We start from the raw sequence: 15256 nt of genomic DNA, 5'->3' as shown, positions 1-15256 counted from the left end.
GGCAGAGACTCCCCCAGGGCAGGAAATGCCGGGACCTTCCCCTCGCTCACTGGCCCCATCGCACTCACTGGGCTCCCCCCATCATTTCTGCCAGGGGATTTTCCTCCTTGGGGGGCCTCCCCCCTCATTACATCCCCCAGAGTCTTCCTCATGACAGCTGGGCTCTTCCCTTCCTGCCACTGCAGCCCCCCACCCCCCTCAACCTTCAGCCACTGTCCCCATCCAATCCACACCCACCCAACCCACACACCCTCTGCACTGGCCTCCAGCCCAGCAGCCGGCTCCCCCCACCCCCTTCTCTGTCTCTCTCCCCTCCCCCAGCTCGCAGGCCTGGTGCTGGGAACTGAGGGGCGGTTGGCGGGGGCAGGCGGGTGATGCCTTTTAGACCCTCCCCTGGGAACAGGCCTGGGGGCTGCTCAGCGCTGGGAGGGGACAGTCTCTGCCGCGGGTGTCGCTGTCAGGGACAGAGATTCCCTCCGGCCTGGGCTGGGACCGGGCAGATGATCAGGGGAGCCGCGTTTTTACCCCCAGCACTGACACCAGGACAGAAATAAGGGCGAAGCGTCCCGGAGAAGGTGTCAGTGAAAGTGAAGAGCTGGGACCTGTCAGTGACATTGTAAAATGAGACCTCGCCTGCCTCATAGTCCAGGAAAATCCCCACCCGGCTGGGCCTGACGCTTACTGGGAGGTGGATTGAGGGGGAGGTGAGGGCCTTGTATTCCCCATCCCTCAGCCACACGGCCCAGTATCCATTCGCAGGTGTGAGTGTGACCTTCCCCTTCCTGCTCACAGATTCCCTACAAACCCCCAGGTCCCAGCTAGTCTTGTCTCCCACCTCCACCTCCCAGTAATGCCTCCCGCCCGGGAACCCCTCAGCGCCCAGCACACAGGGACACAGGATCAAATCTCTCGGGATTGTCGGGCAGATCCTGGCGTGTGTCTCCGTCTCTCACACGTTTCCGATCCTCAGACAGGACGAGTTCGGGATTTGCCGTGTCTGGATCCAGAGTCACGTCCACTGGGGAGAGAGTCACAGAGTCAGGGCCGGGGCAGGGGCTGGTCACGGGGATCAAAGGGAAATTAACCTGCGTCCCCGTTAATCGCTGGGGGGGGGGGGGTTGTTGCCCGTTAAGGGGAGTCAGGGCCCCTCTGCCCCTGGGAGCGAACTTGAGGGGAAGGAGAGCAGGAGCGGGGGAGGGGTGGGGTGGGAAGGTGTCAGCGGGGGCAGGGCAGGGGAGCCCAGGGACAGGGGAGGGGACAGGCTGATGCTGGGAGAGGCAGAGGAGGGGCAGAGGAGGGGCAGGGGGAGGGGCAGGCACAAGGGCAGTGGGGGGAAGGGAAGGAGCAGGCACCAGGAGGACAGAGGGGGTGGAGGGAGGGGCAGGTTCCAGGGGGCAGAAGGGAAGAGGGGGCACCAGGTGGCAGAGGGGTGTGAGGCAATGGGGGGGGGCTCCAAGGGGCAGGGGAAGGAGGAGAGGGGGTTCTAGGGGGCAGAGGGGAGTGAAGAGGAGGGTCAGGTGCCAGGGGTGGGGGGGAGGAGTGGGGCAGGCACCAGGAACAGGGGGAGGGAACGGGCAGGCACCAGGGGCACAGAGTGAGGCACGAGCCAGGGGCAGTTGGGGTGTCTAGGGCAGGGGTGATCACCGAGGGCAGAGCAGGGCTGGGGCAGGTGCCAGGGATCAGAGTGGGGTGATGGGAGGGGCGGGTGTCAGGGGGGCTAAGGGGGAAGAGGAGCCCCAGGGAGGCAGAGGGGGAGTGAAAGGGGGGCTGGCCCCAGAGGACTAGAGGGAGCGGGGGAAGGGGCAGCCCCCAGTGGCAGAGGGGTCACCAGGGGACGGGGGGCACCAGGTGGGCCAAGGATGGGGCAGGGGATGGTGCAGGTGACAAGGGGACAAAGGGGGTGAGGGGTGGGGCAGGCACCACAGGGCATGGGGGGCAGGAGGGGTGTGGTGGGCACTAACAGGGAGATGGGGGAGGGAAGGGGCAGACCCCAGGGGGCAACAGGGGAGTTAGAAAAGGGGCAGACGTCAAGAGGCAGAGGGGGAGGAGAGAGGGTGGGTGCCAGGGCAGGGGGAGTGAGGAAGGGGCAGGCACCAGGAGGGCTGAGGGGGCTAGTGGAGGGTGGATGCAAGGCGGGCACCGGGGGAGGGGCAGGAACCAGAGGAAAAATGGGGGTGAGGAACCAGATAAGCACAGGGGGCTCAGAAGACGGGTGGGAAGGACAGGCCCTAGGGGGCAGTGGGGAGCAAAGGGAGGGGTGGGCACCAGGAGGGCAGAGGGAAGATAAGGGGAGGGGGGACCCAGAGGGTAAAGGGGGGGGAGTGGGCCCAGGGGGCCCAAATAGGGGCAAGGGAAGGGGCTTGCAGGAGGGCAGGAGATGGGGGTGAGGGTAGAGAAGGGCCCCAGAGGAGGAGCAAAGGGAGGGGCTGGCCCCAGGGGACTAGAGGGAGTGAGGGGTGCAGGACCCAAGGAGGCAGAGGGGGGTGAGGGGAGGGGCAGGGGTTGCGGGGGAGAAGGAAGGCTTGTGCTGGGGATGGGGAAGGGTTGGGGGCCAGGGGGGAGAAGAAAGAGGCAGGTGCACCGGGGGCAGATTTGGGAGAGGCAGGTGCTGGGGGGACAGTGGTGGGGCGTGGGATGGGGCAGGCACCCCAGGTTCAACAAGGGCCAAAGGGAGGAGCAGGCATGAGAGGGTAGAGGGTGAAGGGAAGGGGCGGGTGCCGGGGGCAGGGGATGAGGACCGGTGCCAGCAGGACAGAAGGAGGAAAAGGGGAGAGGGGAGAAGTGGGTGCCAGGTGCAAAAATAGGGATGTGCACAGATGTACAATAACCTCCAATGGGGAAGGGAGGGGGGCAGGAGCCAGGGGGCCAGGGAAAGGGCAGGCGGCGGGGGGGACAGAGGGGGTTGAGCAGAGGGGCAGACACAAGGAGCGGGGGGGGAGGGGATGGCACCAGGGAGGACAGTGTCAGGGGCCAGGGGGAGTCGAGAGAGGGGATGGACCCCAGGGTGGAAGAAGGGATCGGGAGAGGCATAGAGGGCGTGAGGGGAGGGATAGGAGACATAGGAGCAGAAGGGGAAAGGGGAGAAGTGGCTGACACTGTGTGTGGGGGTGAAGTGATGGGGGGGCTCCAGGGTGCAGAGGGTGGTTGGGGGGAGGGGCAGGTGCCAGGATGCCAGGGGCAGAGTCCAAGTAAACCCCATGTCTGGGGGCAAAGGGAGTGCTCAAGAGGGGAAACTGAGGCAGGGAGCTTGCAGGCCACCCTGAGGCAGCTGAGGGGGTGCCCCAGGGCGCCTCCCCATGACAATTCTGTGAAACTGGCACCATGTAACAGAGCTGCTGCCCCTCCCCCCACGGACAGAGCCTGGCTCTCTCCAGTCTGGCTGTGTGGGCCCCTCACCGCGGTGTCTGACCCCAGCGGAGCCGGCGCCAGAGTGAGAACCTGGAGTGAGCGCTGAGCACAGGGTGTTTGTGCCTCCTGCCCAGCTCCCGCCCCCCCCCGGCCCAGCTCCCTGGCTGCTCCCGCTGCCCCACCCTCCGGCTCCCCCTGAGCCCCCCCCCCCCCCGACCTGCCCCCTGCCCTGCCCTGCCCTGGGGGTACGGAGCCCCCTGCTGGCTGGATGCTGAACTGGGGGTGACCCAGGGCCCAGCACGGAGCCAGCCGGGTCTCTACAAAACCCTCTGCCCGACCCAGCCAGACAGGCCCAGGGTGTCGCTGCTCCCACACTCGGACCCTCACTCCCCCTCCCCAGAGTTTGCTGCTCCCCCTGCTGGGCCTTGTCTGCTCTCAGACCAGGAGCCGTGCGGGGCCGGCAGCCCCTTGTTCTGTCTCTGCAGCGCCTGGCTCACTGGTGGGCGCTATGTCAGTAATAACGCTCCCTGCCCAGCCCCTAGGGGCTGCGTGACAGCGCGGGGCCTTCCCCACTGCAGAGTGTCCTAGTTACTCTGCCCCACACGGTCACCCAGCCACTCCCCGAGCACCGGACGTGGGTCCCTGGGATCAGAGCAGGGGGAGTCGAGTGGCACTGACCGGTCGGGGGCTGGTGGGGTGGCTGGAAGGAAAGGGTTAATCCCAGCGCGGTGGCACTTTGCTGCCCGGCCCGGGCTGGTCTCTGCCCTCTGGGTGCAGCACAGGGCGTGTGTCTCTGAGCAGGTCCCTGCCCACTCGCCCCAGACACGGATAATCCAGGTGCCAAGGGAAGGAGCCGCCCCAGCAGCGCCGCACTGGTCCCAGCACGTGCTGAGCCAGCGAGCGCAGCAGCAGAGGCAGCGGCAGAGGGGAGGGGGGGGGGGGGGCTCAGCCATCAGAGCAGCAGCGTCCCCACCTGCAGGGAGGGGTCAGCGCTGGGCAACAGGCCGGGCTGGGTCAGGGGCTGGGAGCTCTGGCAGCGAGCGCGGCGCCAGCACCAACGGCCCTGCTGGACACCCTGGGCCTGGCCAGCCTGGGGCAGCCAGCGAGTCTCTCAGGGCCTGGGACTCTGCCCGGGAGGGGTGACAGGTTGGGGTGCCCTGCCCAGGACAGGGTGACAGGGGGAGGGGACAGGATGCTCCCCAGGGGTCAGTGATTCCCTAGGATGAGGCACCGGGAAGACGAGCTCAGGATCCCAACAGGCTCATGGGCCGGGGTCAGAACTGGCCGGAGCCCAGCCGTGCCGGGGCCGGTGGGAGGGGAGCCGGGATGTGCTGACTCTGGCCGGTCACAGGGAGGGAGCCCAGGTTTCGGGCACTACGGGGCGCTGGTGCCAGGAGCAGCTGCAGGGAGTGAATCTCTGCCAGGGGAGGGGCTGGAGTCACTGACACAGGTTTGGCCTCGGTTACCTGCAAATCCTCGGGCTCTTCTGAGTCCTGGAACAAACCAGCAGAGAGAGAGAGGTGAGAATTCACACTGCAGGGGCACCCGGAGCGGGGTCCAGTGCAGGGGGGTGGGGGCAGACCCTGCTGTCCCGACGCAAACAGCCCTGACGGTGCAGCAGCCGCTCTAGCCAGGTACATGGGCCTGTTCCCACCGCACCCAGCTCTGCACCGTCTCACAACAGCCCAGGGCTGGACAGGTTCTGACTCTGTTTTGTCTTTTCTGACCCATGTTCTTGTCCCACGTTCACCTGCTGGGTTTCTCTCCTGTGCAGATCACTGCACACCCGCCCAGCCCAGGGGCTGCTCCATACAGGGGAACAGGCTCCCAGCAGCTGCTGTGCCCTGCTGTAAGGTCTGAGGCCTTGTTTTTTGGCTAAGCAGTAACAGCCATAGCAGGAGAGACAGCAGCCATAAGCTAAGCAGCATGCAGTCACATCTTCACCCTCCTGACATTACATCCAGACAATGGAGTATCGGGCTGTTAAGAAGGTGCTACTGTCCTAATAGTACCGACCACCACCAGATAAAGAAACAGATCTTAAGATGCTTAAAGAAAACGTTGTTTGATAGCATCTGTCTGGCAAGGAATCACTTATCAACAGTTGTGGTTGTAAACTCTACACTTCTTATTGTTTTGTCTGTATGGGACCCACTTCTCTATTGTGTATTGAATGATTTCTGTTTGGTTCTTTGATTGTTTCTGCTGTTGCATAACTAAGAGAACTAAGTGTGGTTAATTAAGGTGGTCGGGTATGATTGCTTAAAGAATTATTTTGCAATATGTTAAGATTGGTCAAAGATTTATTTTGTAATATGATTGGTTAAGGTGTAGCTAAGCAGGACTCATGTTTCACTATAAAAACTGGGGTCCAAGAGGCAGACCAGCTAGAAGAAGAAAAGAGGAACAAGAAAAATAATAAGAAAAGACCTGAAGGAAGAGGAAGAATCCACCTCCAAGACACCGCCCAAGATTAGAGCTGCTAGAATCCTCTGCACGACCCTGACATGCAGCAACCAGAATCCAGATGAGATTGACCTTGCCTGGCTACCAGGGAAAGTCCACCTGCCTGATGAGGACTGGTGAGCACAGCCCTGTATGCTTAGCATGGGTACTATGTTTGGTAATTATTAATAAATAGAAAATAGGGATATTACTGTGTAAGGCTCCTTCACAGGTAAAAGATCCTGCAAACCCAGGTGCAGAGAATTATGCCCGGAGCCCTATGGATTGGGAATGAGGGTGACCCTGAGCCCTAGAGTGTGAATTGGGTAAAGGTAGGTGCCTTTCCCTGGAGCCCTACGGACTGGGAAAGGGGGGGCTGCTGGGGTAAAGTGGTGGGGGTGGGGTGCCCTAGTGTGTGGGTAACACTGCCCTAGAACAGCTACTCAGGATTCTCACCTCTCTCTGCAGCCAGCCCCTCTGCAAGGAAAGAGAAAAAGAAAAATCAATAATGAGTCCCAGTCCCTGTATCACCAGTGCTAACAATCATTCCATCACAGCTTCCAGATGATACGATGTCAGTGAGAGAAGAGGCACTAAGGGCTTGTCCACACTTAAACCGCTACAGTGGCACTGCTGCAGCTGCCCCACTGTAGCACTTCAGTGTAAACGCTCCCTATGCCGACGGAGGGGTTCTCCCATCGGTGCAGTTACCCCACGTCCCTGAGAGGCAGGGACACAGGTCGGCTTAACTACACCACTTAGGGGTGTGCATTTTTCATGCCTCTGACAGACAGTTCTGCCGATCTGATTTTCTGGTGCTGACCAGGCCTAAGGCCCAAGAAGCAGCTTTTCACTGGGATTTAGGCACCTAAAGATGCAGACAGACACCTCGGGAGATTTGTCCAAGTGCTGAAGCAGCTCAGACACTTACTCCTATTGAAATCAATGGGAGGTAGGTGCTTAGCCTGCTCTAGGGTGTTTGAAAATCCCACCACACACCTAAATACCTCTGAAAATCTGCCCTAAGGTGCTCAAAACACTAGGGCCAGATGCTCAGCTGGTGTAAATCAGCAAAGCTCCACTGACACCAGGGAGCTGACAACCTGGCCTGAGTCTGTCTGTGATAACGTGTCTCACGCTGACCAGCTACCAACGTTCCCAAGAAATATCCCGCTTGTCCCTCTGCCCACGTAGGGCACATTGGAGGGAGACTCTCTCGTTTCCCAGCAGGAGGGCGCTGCCGCAGGGATAGTTGCAGCGGGGAAGGCACTTTCACGCCAAGCTCCTGTTCTCAGCCATCCATGTCTTTATGGGAAATCTGCCTTTCTGCTCAGAACAGCTTCCCTGGAGCTCAGAAATCCACCAACCCCCTGCTCCCCTCCTCCAAACAGAGACAATCACAGCCCAGCAGCGTGGCTGTCAGGAGCCAGGACACGGGCAGCCAAGCACAGCGATCAGAGCAGGCGTCAGGTGCTGAGAAATGGAACCAAGGGCCAGAACCAGAGCCAGAGCCAGAAGCCGAACGCCCGAGCAGAGGGTCAAACCAGAGCCAGAGCCAGGAATGGGAGCTGAGAGTTAGAACTAGGTTATCTGGGTCAAGGAAGGCAGGAGCAGGGCTGGGTCCAAGGCAGAAGCAAGGCTGGGACAGGGCTGGGACAAGGCAAAGAAGCAAGAACAAGGGAGGGTCTAACCCAGCAGCAGGTCAGGGAATTACATTTGTACCAAGGCAGCCTCCAGGAGTTTCCCCTAGGCCTTAAACAGCTTGCCTGGGCCAAGTGTGGTGAGCCCTGCCAGCCAGGGCCTCTGGGCAGGACCCAGGACATCCAGGGGTGCTTGGCCCCACAAGCTCACAGCCCATCAATGGCTGCCCCACCAGCAGTGCTGGCTGCGGCTGTGGATGCAGCAATTGCCCACGGACCCACAGACCAGATTCTCGCCCTGTGGATCCTCGTGGCAGCTCCATGTTCAACCTCAGCTGGCTGAACTGCAGATCTAGAGCAGTGAGCAGCAAATCGGAGCCGGAGAGAAACACCCAGAAATTCTGAACAGCAGCAGCTGCAGGAGAGTCAGCCCCTGAGCTCAGCTGGCCAGGCCAGAGCGGCAGTGACTGCGAATGATCTGCCCCGCTCGGTATGAACACTCAGGGACTGACAACAACCCAACCAACGGGGGCCTCCCTCCTGCAGTCTCAGCTCCGCAGCTTCCCCGTGGGAGTCCCCCACCTGTCCCTGCCCGGACACTGTAAGAGAGAAACCCTCGGAGCGTCCCTTACCCAGGAATCCCGTCACAGCCCCCTGGAGATTGTTCTCTCGAGGAAATCCCGGATTCTCTTTTCCAGCTCAGAGGATTTGGGCACCGGATGTGGAGACGTCGCCTTCTCTCCCCTGCAGAGACACGAGTGTGTTTATTCCTCTCCCTCCTCAGCCCTAAGTCCCAGCACCCAAAGCCAGAAAGGGGAGCGGGTGGGAGCTGGGGCCACAGGCAGAGCTAACAGGGCCGTGACCTCTGCTGCCCAGGGAATTTAGTGCCTGCACAATCTGCCGGGGCCCAGCCTGGGGACTGGCAGCCTCTCTCCGTCCAGAGAGAAAACACAGCCTGGGCAGCGCCAGCCCCAGCTCCCCTCACACCCGGCCCGGCCCATGTTCCCCACCAGGACCTGGAGGGGCCAGGGCTGAGAGAGGGGCCCATTCTCCAGGCCCAGCCACTCCTCAGCGTCTCCTCTAAGCCTCCAAGGGGCCTGGTCGCTCCCCACGGGGTGGGGGGTTCTGGGACATGCAAACGGCCCCTCTGAGGTGTGAGCTGGGACACTCGGCTCTTTCCCCACAGGCCCCTGGGCCCCCCTCACATGGGACAGGCTTTGGGCCATGACAGAGCTGGGGCCAGGTCCCAGCTGGGCCCTCGGGGTGACAGGCCCCAGCCCCAGTAATGATCCCCTGAGCCAGCCCGGCTCCAGGGAGGGTTCTCCAGCCCAGAGCTGTGGGGCGATCCCCTCCCCAGGATGGGTCACAGAGCCACAGCTCCAGCCGCCCCAGGGCTATGGGGAGGGAGGGGGGCTGGATCCAGAGGGTGAGACCGTCCCACGGTCGGGGATCTGGGGGCTGGGTCTGTAGCCGGGTCTCTGAGCCTCTTCCCAGCACGACGGGGCATGAGGGGCAGACGAGCCCGGACGTACCTGCTCACGGCGCTTCTGACACCCTAGAGGGGAACGAGAGACAGAGCAGAGAGTCAGTGCCCACGGCCCAGCCCAGCCACTGCCCCAGACGGGTCACTCTGCTCCCACAGCCCCAGCCCCACAGGCTGCTCCCCAGTGGGGTGGAGGCACTAAAGGGCTGTGCTAGTGCGAGCAGAGCCCCTTTCCCACCAGCTGCTCTGCAGGGACGGCCGGGCCCCTGAGCTGAGCCCTGGGGCTGGAACAGCCTTTCACCAGCCTCCCTCTCCTTCCCTCCCTGACGGCCCAAACTCCTGTCTCTCTGCAGACTCGGGGCCCCTGGCCCTGCAGACACCCCAGGCCGCGCTCTCTGCACTGAGTTACCCTGTGAGCCCCAAGTGACTCAGGGGCCGTCCCCTCCCTGCGCTGGGCTCTGGGCGCGTCTGACACGGTCTCACCTGCAGCAGTTCAGGCGCCGGCTGCTGACACTTCCCCTCCAGCTCCGTGATCAGGGCGCTGAGCCGGGAAATCTCCTCGCACAGCTGGGTGCTGTTTTCCTCCCTCCTCCTCCCAATCTCCTCGTCCAGCTCCCCCAGCCGGGCCAGCAGGAGGCGCTCTTGTTCAGCCAGGAACTGGCGCAGCTGCTCAACCTCGGACACCACCAGCTGCCTCTCCACTTCCGTCTGCCTCTGGGGGGCACAGAGAGGGGCAGGGCAGGGCAGGGCAGGGACACGGGGAGAGCGGGGCATCATGGGAAATGGCACAAAGCCTTGTCCAGGCTGCACAGAGCGTTTCATGTCACTTCTCTGCCAGTAGAACTGTGTCTACACCAGGGCTCTGGCCAGGAGTAAAAAATGTCACCAAAAATCATCCCCCCAAACCCCATCACGGTACCAGCAACAGATTTCAGTGTAGACCAGGCCTTGGCAAACGCTGCTGCCCAAACACCCGATGGCATCACTGGAAATGTCTGACACTCAAACCCTGGGAGCAGCAAATGTCTCCCCAGCTTCCCCCTGACCCCCTGCGACACCTGTGCACATTCAGCAGTTCTAGTCTCCTCTCACCCCCAGTGCTACAGAGGCAGAGCCAGAGGCTGCTCCCAGCTACCCTGTGTGACCCCCTGACTTCAGCGGGAATTAACACCAGGGTCACAGAGCATCTGACCCTAACCCCACTGACTTCAGTGGGTCACTCCTGATTTACACCAGGTACCTGAGAGCAGAGTCTGCCCCGCGCTGTTTAAAATGCCCTAAACTCCCTCACTGCATCGACCCTGGAAATCCTTCACCCTCCTGAATTACAGACACCAAACAGGGCAGAGACTCCCCCTGCTGCTGTCGCTGGCGCCCCTGGGCAAACCTGCTGGGCGGGGCAGGGCACCTACCAGGAGCCTCTCGCTCTCCTTGTCCCAGTCGGATTTCAGGCCCTGCAGCTCTTCTCTCTCCTCCCTCAGACGCTGCAGGCGGCTCAGGATTTGCTCCTGCGAACACAGACAAGGGCTCTGGGGGCTGGTTCGGGTCCTTGCTTTGTGCCCTGTGATCGTCACTGAGCAGAGGCTGGGGAACCACGTCCCCTTCTCCAACCCACTGAAAAGTGACTGACCCCAGCTCCAAGGGAACTCCCCGGGCAGAGCTGCTGGGCCCGGCCCGGCTCCTCCCCAGCACCATCAGCCCCAGGAACCTTCTTTGGTCCCGGGATCGGGCACTTCCCAGGTTCCAATCCAGGGCTGCTCAGACCCAGGCCAGGGGCTCTGTGAGTGCAGAGGCTGGGCCTGTAACTCCCAGCCATGGCGATAACTGCGCCCTACCCTGTACTCCTGGGCAGCCTCCTCGATGGGCAGCGCGGTGTGAGCGCGGTGAGCCCGGGACTCTCTGCAGATCAGGCAGATGGGGGTTTGATCCTCCTGACAGAAGAGTTTCAGAGCCTCCTGGTGTCTCTCACACACTCTGCCCCCTCGGGCTCCGGCACCGCCTGCAGCCTCAGGCGTTTCACTAACTGCACCACGTTGCCCAGCTGCCTGTTGGGCCGCAGGTGTCTCTGCTGGGCGGGTTCTCGGCACTGGGGGCAGGGGAAGTTTGGCTCCGACTCCCCCCAGCACTGGCTGATGCAGGCTCGGCAGAAGTTGTGCCCACACTCGATAGTCACCGGCTCTGTGAAATACTCCAGGCAGACGGAGCAAGTCACTTCGTCCTGGAAGCTCCCGGCCAGCTCCCCGGCAGCAGCCATGGCTCCTCCGCCCTGGCCAGGAACAGCCGCTGCGGGTTAGTTTCACTTTCCCTTTCCTGAGCTCAGAGAAGCCGGGTTGGCTGGCGCTGGCTGGGGCGTTTCCCTTCCTGCTGTTCCCAGCGGCCCAGGGCCGAGCTGCAGCGAGTCACCGCCAGTGTCACAGCCCCGGGGCAGGGGAGACAGAGCCAGGTCCAGGGCAGTTGTTGGGTGTGGTTTGGTTTTTCATATTATATTTTTATTACATTTTTATATAGCTACATCCACAAACAGACCAAACAGACATAACAGCTCAAATGTATCAACTATTTGCACCCATGGCCAAGCTCTTCCCCATCACTCATGAGACCCTGGCTGACACCACCAGCTTGGTGCGGGCTCTCCTCCTCCCACTCCATACAGCACAGACCCAGAGAGGTGAATTCTGGAGAAGTAGCTATCCTCCTTCCACATGGCCTGGAAGATGGGAGACGCTCGCTCCTAACAAACCTTTCCAAGTCCATCTGTCTAGTCTCCCAGGCGCCCCTTTGAGCAAAGCACTTTATCTCAGAGCTTGAGTCCCATTGGCTATATCTGGAGTTAAGCATGTGCGTAGGTGTTTGGCTGAATAGGAAAGATGTTTTGGACCTGGGGCCTGAATCCAGAGAGAAGAATAACAGATATCCAGCAGACATGGAACCAGATGTTTGAAGGCCAAAAAGACCATTATGTTCATCTAGTCTGACCCCCTGCATAACTCAGGCCAGCTATTCCTGCCTCAACTCCGTATGTTTTGGTTCACCTAGACCACATTTTTACAAAGAGATTTCCAGTTCTAATTTAAATTTCTCAAGTGACAGAAAATCTACCATGTCCTTGGGTAAGTTATTTCAATGTTTAAGTCACATCACTGTTATACATTTACACTTCATCCTTAGCTTCAGCTTCCCACCATAACATCCTGGTTTGCTGTTATTTGTTAGATTGAAGACCCCTCTCCTCTTTCCCGTGTAAATATTTGTGTACCAGGATAAAGTCAGCATTCAGCCTTCTCTTTGTTTAGGCAAATAGATTGAGCTCATTAAATCTCTCACTCTAAAATGTCCTCGGAATTTCTAAAAAACAAACAAAAAATCAAGATGAAGATGTCCTAACTCAAAGGTGTTACATCCAACACCAGGGAATTCTATGGTAGACCTCATCTCGCTAGAGAAAGAGAACTGATTAGAAAATTAAAAATGTGGAGGTTGCTGAGATGCAAGTCAAAAAATCATAGAAACAGAATCACGGAAATGGAGGGCTGGCAGTGGCCTCACGAGATCATCTCAGTCCAGCCCCCTGTGCTTAAACAGGATTAAGAGAGTTTGCCCATTAATGATAGGTGTTTGTCAACTCTTCTTTCAAACCTCCAGGGATGGGGATTAAACATTCTCCCTACATAACCTTCACCAGTGACAATGTATCCTTTAGGATTAGAAAGTTGTTCCTGGTACTCCTACCCTTGGTGGACATGGAATACAATTGATCACCGTTCTCTTTTTTAACAGCCTTTTACATATTGGAGGTCTGTTATGTGTCGCTGAAACCTTCTTTTACAGACTAAATATGCCTTCTGCAAAAAAAATTACTACAATGTAAGAATTTTACACATCACATAAAGACAAAGAAAAAACCTTTAATGGATCATGGTTTCATTAAAGTCCTCTGTTTTGGAGTTATTAGGAGGCATATAGCCCAAATCACATATATATATTTTGAAAAAGAAAGTTGTTAAAGAATATGAAAGAGTTCACTCCTCCTTTGGTGATACTGCAGAATTCTATTTTATATTTCAGAGCAGTTTATGAAGGTCTTTTGGTATTACAGAGAAGACTTACGCAGCACTGTCCAGATAGCATTTGATATGTGGAAACGAGTGGAAAGTATATATATATATCTTTAACAGAAAGACAGACAGACAGAAAGGCAGAACTTTAATGTATATATATACATACATAGACACTTTAGAAAGGTCAGTTTCACAAAGCTACAAATAATTACCTGCAAATCAGCTGGCAGAAACAATTTAAACAGACTAATGGAATGCTAATTTAGAACTGTTCAATAACACTTCACTAGATTTCCAAAAAAGCCACAATTGCACAAACAAGAAGGAAGACCATACTATTTACAAAACAAAACAAAAAAAAACCCCAACAACAACCTTGCTATACGGGAAACAAAAGCAAGTATATATAAAAGAAGCTATATATTGTTTTCAAATTTATAACAAATTATACAAAAGGAAATGGATAGCAATAAATATAAATTAGAAACTGGGAATTGTAGAAAATTGATAAGAGAAGCTAAAGGACTCAAAGAAAACTCTATTGACAGCTGAATTAAGGAGCATATGAAAGAACTGTTTAAAGTGCATTAGGAACAACTGGATTCCTAACAATGGTGTTGGTCCATTACAAGATGGAAAGGATAGAATGATAATGAAGAAAAAGCAGGAGGTTTTAATAAATATAAAATTAACTTGATATCTTTTTTAAAATTAGATTACAGGTTTGTTTATTAAATACAGTATGTTAACATGATATAGTTAGTGTTCATGTGCTGTACTCCCCGTTGGAGTTAGGCCATGTCTATACTTACTAGTGTACAGAGGCACATCTGTACTGATACAGCTGTGCATCTGTAAGAGTGCCCATGTAGTTGTGTTATGCCAACAGGAAAGAGCTCTCCCATTGACATAATAAAACCAGCTCAATGAGCAGCAGTAGCTATGTCGGTGGGAGAGTGTTTCCATGTCTTTTCTGACTGATAGGAGGGTTCAGAACATCTGGGGCCTCTAGCTAATGCAACTGACTAAGGCAGAACATTGGCAAGATGGAGGCAAAGTGCATTTGAAAATCTGGCCACTGGGCACAAAGGGAGAACCAGATCATGAGACGTGTCCATGAGGACAACAGAGGGGTCAGAGGCCTCATAGAATGGAAGTAGCCTGGGAAAGGGGAAAGACAGTGAGATTCTCCCACTTGAGAACTTTGATTCTAAGGCGAACAGCACCATGGTTATGGTCCTCAAGTTCCTGTTATAGGATGTGGTGCACAGGGGGACAGCGTCTTACACACAGGAGCGCAGATTACATGGTCTGATTCCCCTGAATCCTGGGGGACCAGTGAAGAACCCTGCACAGAATCTGACCCAGATGCTTCGGAGACCTCCCTCTGCCCCTGACTTCTAATACAAAAGTGGACGGAAATCCTTACCCAGAGAGGTCACGGTCTCATAATTCTCTTGCATAACATCCCTGTAGAGGGCTCTCTGACCTGGGTCCAGCAGAGCCCATTCATCCTCCGTGAAATACACAGCCACCTCCTCGAAGGTCACTGGCTCCGCTGCAGCCATTTCTCTTCCTCGTCACCTGGGAGGATGAGACGATCTTAAGTGAAAGTTGGATGTGATTCTGCTGTCTGACAGGGCGAGAAGGGAAATTGGAGAGGTTTCAGAAGGGGGTTTAGTTTATTCAACTCTCCCCATTCATCCCAGAGCTGCAGATGGAGATTTTGGACACTGCTGTACATGGGAAACGTTGAGTCAAGATTTTTGAAACAGCAGCCGGCATTGAGGCTCTTAAAGCCATGTCCAGTTCTTTCCATAAGTGACCCGAGGTTTACAAGTGCTGAGCCTGCCGCATTGGGGTTCAGTTCTGAGAGCCCAGCACCGCTGATTATCAGCCCTCTTATTCGGCTGCCTGTTCACAGATTGAGAATATTAACATTAGCTTCAGGATGTAAAGATCCTGGCCATAGCCACATAATTACAGCACAGACCCAGCAGCTCCTAGAAAGGGTAAATCCACTGAGACAGTTTTAAAGCCTCACGATAATAGTCACTTAATGAGCCAACGGGAACAATCAGATTGTCAAAGACAAGAAGGTTTGTAAGTATCTGTGGGACTGGATCTAAAATTAGGAACCATATTTTGGTTCCAAAAAAATGCAGTCTGTGTGGACACATTCATTTAGACATTTCACCAGACCACAGAGAGGAGCTTGTCCAGGCTAGAAATTCTCTGTCGAATTTATAGCCAAAAGGTACCAAAATTGCTTTAAAAAGAAA

The 15256-nt window shown here is 56.8% G+C and overlaps 1 pseudogene; it reads right to left on the bottom strand.

Annotated features, from left to right (window-relative positions):
* Positions 1 to 342: 342 nt before the first annotated feature.
* Positions 343 to 11176, bottom strand: LOC137142557 (zinc finger protein RFP-like; annotated as a pseudogene).
* Between the last annotated feature and the right edge of the window lie 4080 nt (positions 11177 to 15256).

This window comes from Emydura macquarii, unplaced genomic scaffold (genome assembly GCF_026122565.2).
Source record: "Emydura macquarii macquarii isolate MOO-44397 ecotype Brisbane River unplaced genomic scaffold, CSIRO-AGI_Emac_v2 contig_3231, whole genome shotgun sequence".
Taxonomy (NCBI): Eukaryota; Metazoa; Chordata; order Testudines; family Chelidae; genus Emydura; species Emydura macquarii.
The sequence above is the reverse complement of the archived record's forward strand: the minus strand, read 5'-3'. Positions and strand labels throughout refer to the sequence as shown.